Source organism: Symphalangus syndactylus, chromosome 12 (genome assembly GCF_028878055.3).
Source record: "Symphalangus syndactylus isolate Jambi chromosome 12, NHGRI_mSymSyn1-v2.1_pri, whole genome shotgun sequence".
In the NCBI taxonomy this organism is placed as follows: domain Eukaryota; kingdom Metazoa; phylum Chordata; class Mammalia; order Primates; family Hylobatidae; genus Symphalangus; species Symphalangus syndactylus.
The window spans coordinates 145,419,273-145,432,638 of NC_072441.2; the positions used below are offsets into that span (position 1 = coordinate 145,419,273).

Genomic DNA, 13,366 nt, shown 5'->3' on the forward strand with positions numbered 1-13,366 from the left:
GACCAGCCTGGCCAACATGGCAAAACCCCACCTCTACTAAAAACACAAAAATTAGGCAGGTGTGGTGTTGTGCACCTGTAATCCCAGCTACTCAGGAGGCTGAGGCATGAGAATCACTTGAACCTGGGAAGTGGAGGTTACAGTGAGCTGAGATTGTGCCACTGCACTCCAGCCTGGGCAACAGAGCGAGACCCTGTGTCAAAAACGAAAACAAGCCAGGCGCGGTGGTTCACGCCTGTAATCCCAGGACTTTGGGAGGCTGAGGTGGACGGATCACCTGAGGTCCGGAGTTTGAGAACAGCCTGACCAACATGGAGAAACCCCGTCTCTACTAAAAATACAAAATTAGCCGGGCATGGTGGCGCATGCCTGTAATCCCAGCTACTCAGGAGGCTGAGGCAGGAGAATCGCTTGAACTCCGGAGGCAGAGGCTGTGGTGAGCCGAGATCTTCCCATTGCACTCCAGCCTGGGCAACAAAAGCAAACTCCATCTTAAACAAACAAAACAAACTAATGTGAATTTAAGATTGAAGGCTTTGAAAAAAATGTCGCCTGCAGCCTGGTCCCAGCCCACCAGGGATTTGCTTTCGCCTTCTCTTGCCAGCAAGAATACTTACATCTGATTCTCAATACCAGAGAATCTAGGTGTCTTCATGTTCTTCCAGATTCCTGGGCCATTCTCACTCCACGTAGACATTAGTCTCCCCACACAACCTCCCACCTGTCAAGCAATCCCCCCACCCCCATTCTCATCCAGACATTCGTCTTCCCACATCTTGTATTTATTACAAATATATGTAAACTATAGAAAACCCAGAAAATATCGTATTTCTTTAGTTTAAAAAGAGGTAAGATTTTGGCAGGTAATGTATTTAAGGTAATTAAGATAGAGGGACTGTCAATAGGCTATGTTCCAGAAGGGTGAGTCCAGTTTGGCTTGAGAATAATTGAAGATGAGGTTGGAAAAATAGGTTCAATTCAGATCACTTGATGATCACTTGATTCTTTACACACAGTAAAGAATTTGGACTTGATTTCAACTCTCTAAGCCTGTTTCATCTGTACAATTAGGAAAATTACTATGTTATGAGGATTAATGGAGAGAAGCAGACACATGGGAGAGACGTGACAAATGGAGTGGATGTTATTAGGAGTTGGAGACATAGATTCTTTTCCTTAGTGTAAACTATACCCACCTCTCAGGGTGGCCTGAAATTCAGTCTCTCATTTATCTTATTTTTCTGCAATGCACATCTCCACCACCAGAGAGAGCCTGATACAAAGAAATCTGAACTCCAAGTAGAAATTAAGCGGAGCATAAGATGTGGAATCCTGGATACAACTGCAGCGATTCTCAACGGTAGGGTAGGGAATGGATCCCAGTGCCCCCTCTATGGGCCTTCTTAGATCCATCCCAAGGGGAGGGGGTGGGGCATGCTGCCACAACCTAGAATTTAGCAGCTAGCCAGATGTAAGGTCACCAAGAAGGAGGTGAGGTGGGTAAGGATGAGGGCCAGATCTAGTTTGGGGACCTGAATTTCTGTATCTCAAGCAAAAGAGACTCTCAACTCTGCTCATAAGCCACCAGGCAGCTCCTTCCTGCGCTACCCCGTGGCAGGCCAGGTCATCTAGCTAGACCTGGGAACTTTAGAAAAAAGAGCAAGGGGTGCATCATGGGGAAGGAGGAAGGGGAGAGAGTGGCATGTCTAAGAGCTGTCTTTAGGGTGACATCCACATGGCATCAAGACCTCAGCCTTTAGGTCTATCAGAAAGGGCAGTGGGACCTAGCTTCTCCAATCACGATTCACTAGCCTGGCATCTTACAGCATTTTTACAAAACCTCCTTTACTTTCTTGGATTTTTGTTACAGATATTAAAATGAAAGCCTAGGGACAGTGAACAATTTACCTGAGGTCGAACAGTGGCAGCCAAGGGCAGAAGTGGGCCTGTAGGCAACAGGAGTGGCTCTGAGGGGCCGAGGAAAGGGAAGGCAGGCAGGTAGAGCAACAGCCTGCTTGTCAAGCTGCAAGCATTGGCTCTTGGCCAGGCCTCATACCCACTCCTCCAGGGCCAGCTCTGCTGCCAGGCCCCAGGCTGCCAGCCCCACCTCCACACTCCCACCCCAGTCCCCTGAGAGCCCATCACCTTGGCAACAGCCAGAGAAAGGCCCAGCTAAAATATTTATGGCTCAAAACAGCCTAGAGGCTTGGGAGGGGGGAAGAGGGAAAGGCTGATGTCATCCCTTCTCAGCTTACAGGGGAGGTGACTGACATACAGGGCAGCTGGGTGGGTGGGCCAAGCCCAAAAAGTCGGGACTCTCAAAGGAAGATCCCAGGGGCCGTAAGTGGTAACAGGAGGAGGATGAAGGCTGTGACAGGTGACAGGACTGGTTAAGACCCACAAGCCTGGGAAAAAAGGAGGAGGGAAACTCAAGGGTTCAGAGTATCGTGTCTAGACCCCATGCCAGGCATTTCAGACACATCATTTGCTTCTCAGGTCCCATTCAGTAGGTAGCAATTCTTTTTTTTTTTTTTTTTTTGAGATGGAGTCTCGCTCTGTCGTCCAGGCTGGAGTGCAGTGGCACAATCTCGGCTCACTGCAAGCTCCGCCTCCCGGGTTCACGCCATTCTCCTGCCTCAGCCTCCTGAGTAGCTGGGACTACAGGCGCCCACCACCACGTCCGGCTAATTTTTTGTATTTTTAGTAGAGACAGGGTTTCACCATGTTAGCCAGGATGGTCTCGATCTCCTGACCTCATGATCCGCCCACCTCGGCCTCCCAAAGTGCTAGGATTACGGGCGTGAGCCACCGCGCCCGGCCAGTAGGTAGCAATTCTTATCCTACTTTGATGGAGTAAACAGGCTCTACAGCTCTTCTTAAAGCAAAAAAATAAATAAAATAAAATAAAACAAGCTTTGGAAATATGCAAACGATGAGCTGGGATTTGAATTCAGATCTGTTTGGCTTCAGCCCTGTAAGCTTTCCTATAAAATTCTGTGGCTCCCGAGTAGAAATCCTAGCGGTCTAGGAACCTAACACCGGCCCCTCAGTCAGTGACTCAGGTTCTGTGCCTCCATTTATATATGATGAGGATGCCATCTGATTCCCTAATTCCCCACCCCAAACTCCTCCCTCGTCAGCCCTGGACTCAGGGCATCTAATGTAAACACAGGGTGACAAACTCATCGAGGCTGGCCTGTGACTTTTCCAGTTTTAGCACTTGAAGTCCCATATCCCAGAAACTCTCTCTTGGGTAAACTTAGATGATCTGTCATCCTAGATGAACCCCTCGTGCAAACATAATGCTTTAATATTTCAAAGCACTTGTGGCTGTGAGATGTACAAATAGGTCAAAAGAATAGGCCATGAAGTCTTTTTCTAACCATAGGCAAATTTTTTATCCTCCTTGAGTCTCAGTTTTTCTCATTTTCCTGGTACGTACTAAGAAATCAGTAAATTATTAGCTGTTATTTACAGTAATCAACAATGAAGACAGAAACAGGCTCAGAGATTAAACAGCTTGCCCAGTGTAAATCAACTGACTTTAAGGAATCCCTTTCCATGACACTTCTGTTCCTGCTAAGGATGAATCCAAGCTCACTAGAATGCCCCAGGCACAGTTAAAATGCAGATAAGCTCTATTCTCTCCCTAAACTCAGTCCTTCCCCTTGTTCCTTTGTTAGGATAAATAACCAGAAGGCATTAGGGAAGAGTACACTATCAGAGGTCCCTAGCCTCTCAGGAAGCTGAGAATAAATCAACCTAGAAAGAGGCCAGAGGAAACCAGAAGCCTATCAAAGGCTGACTTTCCAATCCTTCAAGAGAAAATGGCAGAGCAAATAGCTGGCCTAGTATAGCTGGAAGGAAAGTGAGAGCTAGACAGGGAGGCTTTGGCTCTCTCCCAAAGCTGATAGAAGCTACCAGAGTGGGACCATTCATCACTTGACCAAACCTTTATTGAGCTCCTCAGGGGCAGATACTTGTTGGGGAGAAATATAGTACAGAGGTGGAACAGAAAAAGCCCTACCCTTTATGACCTTTTTGGACAAGGTAAGTAATAAACAATGAAGAGAAAAACAGGTTCAGATGTTAAATAACTTGCCCAAATTAATTGAATCTTCTCACTTGGCTTTCCTCAGCCTTTTATGGAGGGGTGGTGATCACCCTCCCTTGGGAGCCCTCTGGAAGGCTTCAAGGACTCACAGGCTGACACCCGTAACACAGGTGTGGTAGTGGGGAAACAGAAAACGGTGGTAGGGTGTTTCAGCCAATTCTATGGGAGGCTAAAGGGAAGCACACAGACTGGGAATGGCACAGTAGGAGTTGCCAGTTCATTCCCATCTAGGAGGCCACGCTAGGGATACCCATTAGTCCCCTTCAACTCTTTAAAGTCTTGAACAGTTTAACTGTTAGCACCACAGTCCCCTGCAGCCCTGAGGACTCCATTCTGGGCCTAAAGACTCTTAAGGGATCCTGACTGGCTTTCTGTGGGTAAATCTGACAGATCAAGTAGAGGGAAAGAAAACTGCTGATCTCCTCTCCTGGGTTTCTCTGTGTTCAGCAAATGCCCTCAGGCCAGCCTTTATACAGCAGGTAGCTCTCCAGGTTTCAGGAGTCCTCTGGTAGCTGCAAAGACACAAGGTAGAAAATTAAGGGGGCTTCCCAGCCTCCCACCTGACCAGGCTGCTTCCCTCACAATTGCCCCATCCCACAGCACAAGTCTACTTGTTTCATTCAGTACACAAGTTTCTTGGGTACACAGATGGGTAGAAAACAGAAGTCCACAGCCTATGAATTCTCTTTTTACTGCCTGTCAGGCAATGAAAATGAAGTCTCAACACTGAATATCTCCTGTCCTTGGCCATACCTCAGCTGAGTGATCCAGGGAAGAATCAACAAAACCTTTGGGGGGCCTATCCAAGCTTTGAAGCCTCTATAAACAAAGGGAAAAATGCTTTCTGCTGTCCTAGAAATGCGAAAAAGGTGAACAAAAATCTTTAAAGTCTTTTGAAGAATGGAAATCAGAAAATAGGCATCTTATTATCACTGTTATTGGTAACTCAATGTTAGGCTCAAGGGACGATGGATGTTATGAAGGATTCATCCCAGCACCAAATACTCAGGGTGGACTAGAGGAGACACATCTTAAATCAGCGGCACAGGGAAGGGGCTTGATCTCATGATAAAACCTATAGCAATGCTCCTTTTTCTTTTTCTTCTTTTTTTTTTTTTTTAAAGAAAGGGTCTTGCTTTGCCACTCAGACTGGAGTATAGTGGCAACATCATGGCTCACTTCAGCCTTGATCTCCTGGGCTAAAGTGATCCTCCAACCTCAGCCTCCAAATACGATCGCAGACACACGCCAACATCCCTGGCTAATTTTTACATTTTTGTCTCCGTATGTTGCTCAGACTGGTCTCAAACTCCTGGGATCCTCTTAATGGCTTGCCAAAGCGCTGGGATTCTAGGTGTGAGCCACCACGCCTGGCCAGTGCTTCCCATCTTTTAAATGGCGCTACCATCTCCCTAGTTGTTCCAGTCAGTAACCTGGAGCCTTAATATGTTCATTCTATCGCCTAAAAGTTTGGTTTTTGTTTGGTTTTTTTTGAGACAGAGTCTCGCTCTGTCGCTCAGGCTGGAGTGCAGGGGCGCAATCTTAGCTGCAGTACTGCAGCCTCCGCCTTCTGGGTTCCAGTGATTCTCTTCCCTCAGGCTCCCAAGTAGCTGGGATTACAGGTACACGCCACCATGCCTAGATAATTTTTGTATTTTTAGTAGAGACGGAGTTTCACTATGGTGGCTAGGCTGGTCTCAAACTCCTGACCTCAGGTGATCCGCTCCCCTCGGTCTCCCAAAGTGCTAGGATTATTACAGGCATGAGCAAAAGTTCTTGAATTCACTGACTTCTCTATGTTTGCAATATTACTCTACTACAGACCTTTTTTGTTGTTGTTGAGACAGTCTCACTCTGTCACTCAGGCTGCAGTGCAGTGGCATGATCTCAATTCACTGCAACCTCTGCTTCCTGGGCTCAAGCGATCCTCCTGCCTCCACCTCCCGAGTAGCTGGGATTACAGGCACGTGCTACCATGCTCGGCTTGACCTTTCCTATTTCTTGCCTAGACTAGCAAGTTTCTTAACAGGTCCCCATAACCATTCTCCACTCATCAGCAAGTTTAAAAATCAGACATGGAATAATTTCATTTTCCACACCCCCCTCCTCCTATTCAAGTTGTCTTCAGTGGGATGTTAGGACTGCTATGTGTTAAGGGACTCTCCTCATATCCTATTCCTTTCACCTATCCTGTGAATTGGAAACCAAAACTCTATGATAAACTTTGCTTTTTTAAGGTCAGCCAGGTGCAGTGGCTCACACCTGTAATCGTAGCACTTTGGGATGCCGAGGTGGGAGGATTTCTTGAGGCCAGAAGTTCAAGACCAGTCTGGGCAACATAATAATACCTTGTCTCTACAAAAAATTAAAAAATAAGCTGGGCGCGGTGGCCCATGCCTACAGTCCCAGCTACTCTGGAGGCTGAGGTGAGAGGATGGCTTGAGCCCAGGAAGTAGAAGCTGCGATGAGCTATGATCACTGCAGTGAGACCCCATCTGTTTTGGTTTTTTTTTTTTTTGAGATAGTTTCACTCTTATTGCCTACTCTGGAGTACAGTGGTGCGATCTCGGCTCACTGCTACCTCCGCCTCCTGGGTTCAAGCAATTCTCCTGCCTCAGCCTCCTAAGTAGCTGAGATTACAGGCGCCCGCCACCACACTCAGATAATTTTTTGTATTTTTAGTAGAGGCGGGGTTTCACCATGTTGGCCAGGCTGGTCTTGAACCCCTGACCTCAGGTGATCCGCCCGCCTCAGCCTCCCAAAGTGCTGGGATTACAGGTGTGAGCCACCGCACCCGGCCCCTGAGACCCCATCTCTCTCTCTTTTTTTTTCTGAGACAGAGTCTCACTCTGTCACCCAGGCTGGAATGCAGTGGCACGATCTCAGGTCACTGCAAGCTCCGCCTCCTGGGTTCACGCCATTCTCCTGCCTCAGGCTCCTGAGTAGCTGGGACTACAGGCGCCCACCACCACGCCCAGCTAATTTTTTGTATTTTTAGTAAAGACGGGGTTTCACTGTGTTAGCCAGGATGGTCTCGAACTCCTGACCTCGTGATCTGCCCGCCTCAGCCTCCCAAAGTGCTGGGATTACAGGCGTTAAGACACCATGCCCGGCCGACCTCATCTCTTGAAAAAAAAAAAAAAGAATAAGGTCCAGCTAGGTGTGGTGGCTAACACCTATAAATCCCAACACTTTGGGAGGTTAACACAGGAAGACCAATTTTGCCCAGGAGTTCGAAACCAGCCTGGGCAACAGATTGAGATCTTGTCTCTGCAAAAAATAGAAAACATTAGCCACCTGCCTATCGTCCCAGTTACTTGGGAGGCCGAGGTGGAGGGTCACTTGAGCCTGGAAAGTCGAGGGTGTAATGAGCCATCACACTGATATGTGCTCCAGCCTGGATGACAGAACAAGACTCTGTCTCAAAAATAAAAATAAAAAAGGTCCAGATTCTTACCTTGGCTTCAACTTGCTTCAGTCCTATCCTCTGCCTATAATGTGCTGCTCTATGCCCTTTCCCCAAGCCCTCTGCCTAGCTAAGTCTTCCTTTATTTTTTTATTTATTTATTTTTTTTTTTGAGATGGAGTCTCGCTCTGTCACCTAGGCTGGAGTGCAGTGGCGCAATCTCGGCTCACTGCAAGCTCCGCCTCCTGGGTTCACGCCATTCTCCTGCCTCAGTCTCTCCGAGTAGCTGGGACTACAGGCGCCCGCCACCACGCCTGGCTAATTTTTTTGTATTTTTAGTAGAGACGGGGTTTCACCGTGGTCTCGATCTCCTGACCTCGTGATCCGCCCGCCTCGGCCTCCCAAAGTGCTGGGATTACAAGCGTGAGCCACCGCGCCCGGCCTAAGTCTTCCTTTAGATGTTGGCTTAAACATCATTTCCTCAAGGAAAACCACAGTATTAGGTTGTATACCCTCATTGCACCCTGTTCTTTTCTTTGTAGAACTTTACACAATTGAAATTATTTATGTGATTTATGAGATTATCTGTTTAGTGTCTGTTTCCACAAATAGACTATAAGCTCCATGAAGCCAGGGACCATTTTATATTGTTCACCGGCCACTGGATCCCCAGTGTCTAGCACATAGTAGGTGTTCTAATGTATAATAGTGAATGTATTTTTAAAAAGAATGAAAGGAGACATTTGTACTGATTTCTAGAGAGAAGCTTAAAAAGAATCACATCAGAGCATAAGATATTTCTCTTTCTCAAAGGCAGATGCAGAATTTGTTTGCTACACTCCAACCCCAGAGAGCCTGAGACCTGAGGAGCAACCATCTTATACCTAAAGCTAGGCCATGAATAGGAACCATGAAAGCTGCTGGAGTGAGAAGACCCCTGGGAATAATGAGCCCTGTATCTGAACCCAAACTCTTCTGTCTCAAGTTTTCACACACATCACAGTGCCTAGAAGAAAAAGACTGGCTACCCTGAGGTGGGCACCAGAGGTTGACAAGGGAACAGCCAATTCAGGCATCTTAATGCAATATTAGAAAGATCAGAAATAGTACCCAAATTTCTGGCAAGGTGCCCTATTTAGCTGATTAATCTGGGCTGATTAGACTGGCTGCGCCTCACACTCTATCTAGAAACATCTCAACTAAGCTGTCTTTTTTAAGGAGTCCCTGGACAATACCTCCCCCCCCACCCCCAATTTGCCCTGAAAGTGACAAGGCCTCCTTGAAGCAAGAAGCTCCCCAAGGTCTAAGGATGGGGTTAGCTTGTGTACATGAGAACTCCTATCGGCCCATTCCCTGCCCGAGACGCAAAGACAATCACCACAGTACCGGCTAGGAATGAGAAGTACAGTCACTGGGGAGAGGCTAGTGAATCTGTGATCAAGGAATGCCAAGAAGCTAAACCTTAGCAGCATGGCTATGAAATTCACATCCCTTTCAGATACACGTCTCTCTCCTTTTAGAAGAGAGAGCTGTATATGAAAGCAGAAAGTACATTCAAAAAACAAACAAAAAAACAGAGAGAGAGCGCTGCAGTTTGCAGAACACTAGATGAGACTACATCCTCAGCTTCAGAGCCAGAATAGACAATAGAGTAGAAGACCTCCAGCCCTGGGACTGGAAAACGGACTCTAGAGGTCCGTGAACATTCTTCCCCATTACCTCGCAAAAAGGGTTGAGTCTCCTGCTTGAATGCAGCCTCCTTAGGAGCCGAGAGCAGCAATCAGGCTACAGTAGGACTAGGGTGCAGTGCCCCCATAGGCTTGTGCTCCTAAGGGGCCCTGAAGAGCCAGACCTATTTTCTAGGCCAGGAAACAAAGGAACGGGTAGTTAAGGCAGTGTTGTGCACTTCCTCCCCTCCCCCTAAGCAGCTGCCGTCTCAGACAGCTGTTTCCAGCCTGTCTGCTCAATGCTATTAAATATTCATCAGATGCTTGCTAGCTTTAAACATGCAACGACTATTAATCTGGGGAGCAGGAGGTACATGTGGGTCTGAAGAGAAGAGGGGAGGGCTCATAAGGGTCCAACTCTTCTTTTTTTGGAGACGGAGTCTTATTCTTGTCGCCCAGGCTGCAGTGCAATGGTGCGATCGTGGCTCACTGCAACCTCCACCACCCAGGTTCAAGCAATTCCCCTGCCTCAGCCTCCCAAGTAGCTGGGATTACAGATGCACGCCACCACGTCCGGCTAATTTTTATATTTTTAGTAGAGGCGGGGTTTCACCATGTTGGCCAGGCTGGTCTCAAACTCCTGACCTCATGATCCGCCCGCCTTGGCTTCCCAAAGTGCTGGGATTACAGGCGTCAGCCACCGCACCTGGCCCAGGATCCAAGTTTTTAAACTTTAGGAATCTGAAAACCAAGCCAGGGGTACCAGTCCTATACACCAAAGCCAGGAACTACTTCAGTGTAAGCTGATCATGTGGCCACCCTAGGTACAGAGGAGACCAGCAGGCAGCTAAGGAGGAGCATAAAGACTTCAGTCTAAACGCCATCTCTCAGACTCTGTGGTTATCCTAACTTTTAGACATACATTTCTCACTCTGTATACCACGGATAATCATTGCTTCACAGGGTTGTGAGAATTTATTTAATTTAATTTAATTTAATTAATTTATTTATTTAGAGACGGAGTCTTTCTCTGTCCCCCAGGCTGGAGTGCAGTGGCGCGGTCTCGGCTCACTGCAAGCTCCGCCTCCCGGGTTCACGCCATTCTCCTGCCTCAGCCTCCCGAGTAGCTGGGACTACAGGCGCCCGGCCAACACGCCCGGCTAATTTTTTTTGTATTTTTTTAGTAGAGACGGGGTTTCACCGTGTTAGCCAGGATGGTCTCGATCTCCTGACCTCGTGATCCGCCCGCCTCGGCCTCCCTAAGTGCTGGGATTACAGGCTTGAGCCACGGCGCCCGGCTGTTTGTGAGAATTAAATGAGATACTATATAATTCTAGGGTGTCCAATCTTTTGGATTCCCTAGGCCACACTGGAATAACTGTCTTGGGGCACACATAACATACACTAACGACAGCTGATGAGCTTAAAAAAAAAAAATCACAGAAAAATCTCATAATCTTTTAAGAAAGTTTATGAATTTGTGTTAGGCTACATTCAAAGCCGTCCTGGGCCATAGGCTGGACAAGCTTGCTGTATATGATACTCTCAGCACAGAGTTAGAACATAATTAAGAGCTTAAAATGGAGGCAGGGACCTCATCCATTGAGGACTTCTAGTGGTGAGCAAAGCCTTGCTTAACAATCCGTTAAGGGCAAAGTTTCTATTAGTGGACACTCAGAGAGTTTTGGTTTCCACTTCGCAGGGTGGGTGAAAGGAATACGACATGAGGAGATTCCCATAACATAAGGCAGTCCAGACATCTCATCCTCAAACAACCCAAGTACCAGACAGGAGAGATGAGTCTCCTTTCTGAAAAAGGCAGGAATTAAAAGGCCTTCAGGCAGGAGGGAAGGTGGGAGGACAACAAGGGGAGAATATCCCCTTCACTTTCCCACAAAGGAGTAGCGCCACTTTATAGAAGGCTTCCTTCCCTTATTTTCCCTACCTTGCCGGTACACTGGTAAACAGATGTGATGTAAGTCACTCTCAGGCTTAAGACATTAAATAGCTCAAACTTTAAAATAAAGTCCAAACCCCTTGACTAATATGTAGCTTCCAAAATCAGCACTAACGTATTCTTCCAATCTCTATTTATAGCTAATATTTTGAGTGCTTACTGTGTGTCATGTTAAATGTTTTTTTTTTGAGATGGAGTTTTGCTTTTGTTGTGTGCAATGGCGCGATCTTGGCTCACTGCAACCTTCGCCTCTTGGGTACAAGCGATTCTCCTGCCTCAGCCTCCTGAGTAGCTGGGATTACAGGCATGCGCCACCACGCCTGGCTAATTTTTTGTATTTTTAGTAGAGACGGAGTTTCTCCATGTTGGTCAGGCTGGTCTCAAACTCCTGACTTCAAGTGATCCGCCCACGTCAGCCTCCCAAAGTGCTAGGATTACACGTGTGAGCCACTGCGCCCGGCCTGTTGAATGTTTTATATGCGTTAGCTCACTCGATCTTCCCAACAGTGTCACAAAGTAAATGATGTTATCCCCATTTTACAAATGATGAAATTGAGACTTGAAACTGAGGCAGAATTTGAAAGTAGTCTGCTTACGCGGGGTATGGTGGCTCATACCTGTAATCCTTACCACTCTGGGAAGGTGCTTGAGGCCAGGAATTTGAGTCCAGCTTGGGCAACATAGAGACCTGTTTCTATAAAAAAAAGAAAAGTCAAGTGGGCATGGTGGCCCATGCCTGTAGCCCTAGCTACTTCGGAGGCTGAGGCAGGAGGACAGCTTGAGTCCAGGAGTTCAAGGCTGTAGCAAGCTATAATCATACCACTGCACTCCAGCCTGGGTGGCAAAGCAAGACCCCACCTGTAATTAATTAATTAATTAAATTAGTCTGCTTAAAGCTATAATAAGTGTTATTATGCTAAGCTATCCATCTGTCCACCTGGCAAATTTTGGTTATCCTTTAAGATGTAACTTAAATGCTATCACCTTTCTCTGGCACTCCCTAAGCCTTTCTTAGGCAGCTCCTTCAGGCTCCCGGGTATTCAGTTCTGCAAGAGAACATGATGATACACTATTGCAACTATTTTTTAATTTATTATTTTATAGATATATTATTATTTTTTGAGACAAGAGTCTCGCTGTCACCCAGGCTGGAGGATAGTGTCACGATCATGACTCACTGCAGCCTTGACCTCCTGGGCTCAAGAGATCTTCCTGACTCAGCCTTTCAAGTAGCTGGGACTACAGGTGTGCACCACCACATCTAGCTTTTTTTTTTTTTTTTTTTTTTTGTAGAGATGGGAGTCTCACTATGTTGCCCAGGCTAGTCCCGAACTCCTGGACTCAAGTGATACTCCTGCCTTAGGGTTACGGGGTGAGCCACCAAGCCTGGCCTGTTTAAAATTTTCTGGTCTCAGTTTCATCATGTGTAAAAATGGGATAATAACATCTACCTCACTGGTGGAGAAAACTACATGGCACAGAGTAAATAGTCAATACATGTCTGAATTCACAAAATGCAGTAATAACATGACTTTTTTTTTCAGGATGAATCTTGTATTTGACGTGAAAAGAAACCACTCGGCTGGGCGCGGTGGCTCACGCCTGTAATCCCAGCACTTTGGGAGGCCGAGGTGGGCGGATCACGAGGTCAGGAGATCGAGACCATCCTGGCTAACACAGTGAAACCCCATCTCTACTAAAAATACAAAAAATTAGCTGGACGTGGTGTCGGGCGCCTGTAGTCCCAGCTACTCAGGAGGCTGAGGCAGGAGAATGGTGTGAACCCGGGAGGTGGAGCTTGCAGTGAGCCGAGATCGCCCCACTGCACTCCAGCCTGGGCAACGGAACGAGACTCTGTCTCAAAAAAAAAAAAAAAAACCACTATGTCAGCTTAATTGGCAGCTTTTTTTCTTTCCTCTTTCTTTCTTTTCTTTCTCTTTCTTTTTCTTTCTTTCTCTCTTCTCTTCTCTCTCTCTCCTCTCTCTCTCTCTTCCTCTCCCTCTCTTTCTTTTTCTTTCTTTCTTTCTTTCCAGCACTTAAAGACACAACTTACAATAAGCAGTCTCTTAGGGTCAATGAAATTTGGAATTACAGAAGCAGCAAGCTTTCAGCACAGAGAATGGACTTTGCTGTACAAAAATGTTGATATGCACCCTGTCCTAACGTGCTATGCAACCATGGTAAATTACCTCACCTCTTCCAGTATCAGTTGCCTAATCTAT

The 13,366-nt window shown here is 46.8% G+C and overlaps 1 long non-coding RNA gene across 1 annotated transcript; it reads right to left on the bottom strand.

Moving 5' to 3' along the window:
* Positions 1-3,938: 3,938 nt before the first annotated feature.
* Positions 3,939-12,815, bottom strand: LOC134734599 (uncharacterized). The gene is made up of 2 exons (XR_010117742.1): positions 9,240-12,815; positions 3,939-4,626 (listed from the first exon to the last, which is right to left on the bottom strand). It is a non-coding gene; the product is annotated as an uncharacterized lncRNA (long non-coding RNA).
* Between the last annotated feature and the right edge of the window lie 551 nt (positions 12,816-13,366).